This window comes from Lactuca sativa, chromosome 4 (assembly GCF_002870075.4).
Source record: "Lactuca sativa cultivar Salinas chromosome 4, Lsat_Salinas_v11, whole genome shotgun sequence".
NCBI classification, from domain to species: domain Eukaryota; kingdom Viridiplantae; phylum Streptophyta; class Magnoliopsida; order Asterales; family Asteraceae; genus Lactuca; species Lactuca sativa.
Window position 1 is genome coordinate 104260720 of NC_056626.2, and position 4797 is coordinate 104265516.

General features: G+C 26.7%; 1 non-coding gene across 1 annotated transcript; it reads left to right on the top strand.

The window, feature by feature from the left end:
* The first annotated feature begins 280 nt into the window (after positions 1-280).
* Positions 281-383, top strand: LOC111875900 (U6 spliceosomal RNA). Its single transcript, XR_002844831.1, has one exon. It is a non-coding gene; the product is annotated as a U6 spliceosomal RNA (small nuclear RNA).
* Positions 384-4797: the final 4414 nt, after the last annotated feature.

A 4797-nucleotide genomic window follows, 5' to 3' on the forward strand; every position in this document is an offset into this window, starting at 1 on the left:
TTGTTATTACCGTTTAGAAATAGTCCTTTTACCGGTTTTAACCGGTAAAAGGACTATTTCTAAACGGTAATAACAACCATATTGGTCTAATACGCACAAAAAAACCTTAGTGACGTAATACGGACAAACTGGGAACCTTATTACCCTCCTAAGTCATTAACCCTAATTTTAAAGACATTGAGAATATATGACCATCAATAGTAAACTACTTCGTTTAGAACTCGCGTCGTCCCATATAACCTGCTACTCCTCTATATGGCGAAGCTCTTCATTTATAGTTGTCCCTTTGGGGACATCCGATAAAATTGGAACGATACAGAGAAGATTAGCATGGCCCCTGCGCAAGGATGACACACACAAATCAAGAAATGGTCCAAATTTTTTTCTAACCCTTCGTCGTCTTCTCTGGAACCCTAATTCCTTTTTCAAATGCTAATGGAGTTCAATTGCAATTCTTATGTTTCAATAGTTCATCTACTGAAGTCATGATCAGACAACATGTGGATTCTATGGTCAGATTGATCTTCTTGTTGATGTCTTCAACCATTTGTGGCAAGTAAGGGTGACCTTTCTTTCTATAAAGTCTCCTTTAAGTTTTTTACTTTTCCTGCGATTAAGTTTCATGCTTTATAAACTTCCGTTTATGTGTTGTATATAGTATATATGTATTTGTTTATGTGCTGGATTTTTTATTCATTTTGCAACTTCAGTTTCTTAGTTCATGTTGTGGTTATGCTTTTTATAAAATAATTGATAATAGACATCCTCTACAAGTCCCTGTTGGTTTTACATTTCCATTCGTTATCAAATGTAGACATTGATGGGAGGTATCAAAGTGAGATTTTGTTTTTGTACATATGGATGTGTTCATGTAAACATTTAAATGACAAAAAAGAAGTTATTAATAAAATGTTGCATATTTATGTAATGAAGATCATCAATCATATGAGTTTCTGGACTTAGAAGTTCTGGAAGGGTTTGAGATAAGTTTAAATGGAAACAACTATTTTCAGTCAAACAAATCAGTCACATTGATTAGTAAGCATGTTTTCTAAACAATTAGGGTTAATGACTTAGGAGGGTAATAAGGTTTCCAGTTTGTCCGTATTAGGTCACTAAGGTTTTTTTTGTGCTAATTAGACCAATATGGTTGTTATTACCGTTTAGAAATAGTCCTTTTACCGGTTTACCGGTTAAAACCGGTAAAATGACTATTTCTAAACGGTAATAACAACCATATTGGTTTAATACGCACAAAAAAAACCTCAATGACCTAATACGGACAAATTGGAAACCTTATTACCCTCCTAATTCATTATCCCGCATAAATATATATACTTGTCATTGCAATTAAAGTATGGAAACATTTTTAACATGAGTGTCTCTTGAAGCTTTGTGAAACTACTACAATTTAAACTTTAAAGACTATCCATGCAATAAAACAATGATCTAAACAAAAATTAAAAGTTTCTACAAACACAAGAAACGTCGACAAATCCACGCGTCGTCGTTTTTGTCGCGTTTTAGCTACACGTGTTGAACACTGATTTAACCTACGAGAGGGAGAATTGAGACTCAATTTTGACAACTGTGTGGGAAAGAGACATTGTATCTGGTACAAGCGTGACCATCGAGAGGGTATATTCCTGTATATTGTAGCCCGTTGGATGACATCTAACGGTCCAGATTATAGGATATAACTTTTACGTAAAATCCAGTACAACTTAGAAGATTTCATAGCCAAATTGGAAACAGCACTTTTGGTACCACAACCATACACGTGGCTTGATTCCTCCATGCCTTCGTACATGATCTTTTACTTCTCACTGTCAATATACTGTACTTGCTCCCTTATAAAATTATTAGAATATTTTGGAAATTTTGTATGATTTAATTATTTTGTATGCATATATAATACCTGTTACCAAGTGAAAATCAAGAATGTCCTACAACAAATAAGTTTACTAATACATTTGGTTAAGTTTAAATTATATAAAAAGTGTTGTTTACGTTGGAATGAAAAACAAACTGAACTGCTGAACTGCTAAGATTGATAAATTTCGAATGAAAGTGATACAACGTATTATTTCACAAAAATACATCAATAATATATGATATTAATTAAGTTTTTTTATTTTGTTACAACTGTTTTACGTTAATTTTATTTAATTAAAATTTATTAACTTAAATCATCCATCATTTTAAACAATTTTTTTTTGTTAAATAATTAACGTATATTCTTATATATATGAAATATATAATGTATTATAAAAGCCCTCATCTAAAATTTTCATATTTTACGACAAACATGATTATTTTGAAATGAAATATCATACAAATAATATATTACAAATAAGAAAATTTAACAGTCAAATTAAACTTTTTCGGGTTTTTTTTTTTTGAAAATACGAAAAATTATAAAAATTATTATATGTATATAGTTATGAAAAAACAACACCTGAATTTCGGTCAAATTAGGAATTAGCCCTTTAATACATACTAGGTGTGTAACCCGTATATTATACGGGTTGATTAAAAAAAATAAATATAAGGGGTAGACATTAACTATTTTCTAAAGTAAATTTTTTAAATAAATATAAATGAAATGATGAATTATTCAGTATATACTAATAAAAAATTATTATCATGTTTTAAATAACTAGATTATAGCCCGCGTTAAACGCGGGAAATGCATAAAAAAACATATAATCGTTTATAGATATTGTATAATGATTATAAAAAAAATATATGGTTATTGGTATTATTGAAATGTGTAGAAAATACATTGAAAACGATAAATATATATAATCATTGAAAGATCTCTTGGTAGACATCATTTTTTGTTTTATTAGTTGAATGACTTTCCTCGTCTCATATAGTTATTATATTTATATATTTATAAGCATTTTAATTAGACGTTCCTTACATAATAATGTTACCTAATTCAAACATATATTGACAACCAATATACCGTTTTTTCTATTGCATTAAATATTGACAACTATTTTATTTATTCAAATAAAGTTATGTAATATAATTTATAAAATGTTAAATGTTATATAAATTTAATTTTAGTATATCATCGATGGAGATTCTTTTCTAAATCATGATTGGTTTATTTTAAATTGATTATAAATATAAATGTTATCTTTTATGTTTGTTCTTATTTATTTGGTGTTCGCAAGAACTTTGCATTAGTTTTGGCGTAACTTTGAATAATTTTAGTATATCATCAATGTAATTTGATATATCTTTCAATTATATGAAATATCAAATAATGACATTTCATTACTATTGTGATAATTTAGTTTATATATTGTATTTTCACTAATCTTAATGGTCTTATTTTTTCTAATAACTGTAACGCTTTTACTAAATGTATTTTTTCAAATCTCCTAATATCTTATAATTTTTATCTTACTTTATAATTTTTCATAACTATATTATTTTCAAGATTGACTGCTTTAATAGTGTTTTTTTTCAGTCTATTCAATTTTATATTTCATTGTACAACATTATCGTTTGTATGTATTTCGAAATTTCACATGAAAAATGTTTAATGTTTACACATTGATATTAATTTTTTTAATAAACTCATGTAATAATTATGAAATATATATCTCATTTTAATTAACATTCACTTCCTTTATTATATCAAATTCCTCATTAAACGGATATGCTTTTGGAAAATAATAATTATAATAGGGCAGCATTATCTAAGACGTAAATGTTTGATATACTTTTGGAGAAAAAAAAAATCAGGATCATTAAAAAAAATTATATAAAGAAAATACAAATTTAAATTTGTTGAAATTATGGATGAAATTATTGGTGAAAATTTATTTTGGAGGGACTTGTATTTTGTAAGGTATAATAATATTATTACAAAATTTGAAATATCTATATTTGTTGTGTAAATTAATAAATTTTATTGTTACTATACAAAGATAAAAAAGTAGGTTGATATGATATACAAAAACATAATAATTTCAATGATATTTTAAAATCATGCCAAAATTAACCGGATTCTTATGACATAAAAATTAAAAAAAAATCATAATCATCTCTAATATATAAAAGTAACATTTTCGTAATTAATGTTAGGTCCCAAGATAATTAAATTTTGTTTTGTTAAAGGTACCTAATATCTTTTCATGTTTATTTGAAAAGTTTCAGAAAAGTAGTTAACTGATTTTATGTAATTTGTGACAAAGAAAATCGAAATATATGAATACATACATTTGATATAGGAACAAAAAATATAAAAAGCGAAAGAAGGTACTGACCTTCTAGCGCACAAGAGCGAATGTTTATAGCAGAGAATGATGATGGAAGTTATAAGCAATATTAACGATGTTGTAGGAGAAGGTTTGAAGAAAAGAAACGACAGAAAATAAATGTGAGTCGCGGATTCAATGATGAATCGTATATGTATGTGATAATTTGAATATGATTTTTCGGTATTAATGATTTCCTAATAAAAAAAGATTTTATATTAATGGTTTACTAATATAAACAGATTTATATTAATGATTGATATTAACGCCTTGATTGAAATGATTTGTTTGTAATATGTTTTTAAAATTGACCATATTAAAATCTTCATAACTGAAAATTCAAGATGTAAAATATGGAAAGCTTTTATTGGAATTAAATATATTCCATTTCAACGAATGTAAGTTATTGATTGATGATTGGAAAGCATTTATTGGAATTAAATACATTCCATATGGGGAAGATGATGTCAGCAATTTGATCTAAGGGTAGAAAAAATAAGATTTCATATACAATCAATGG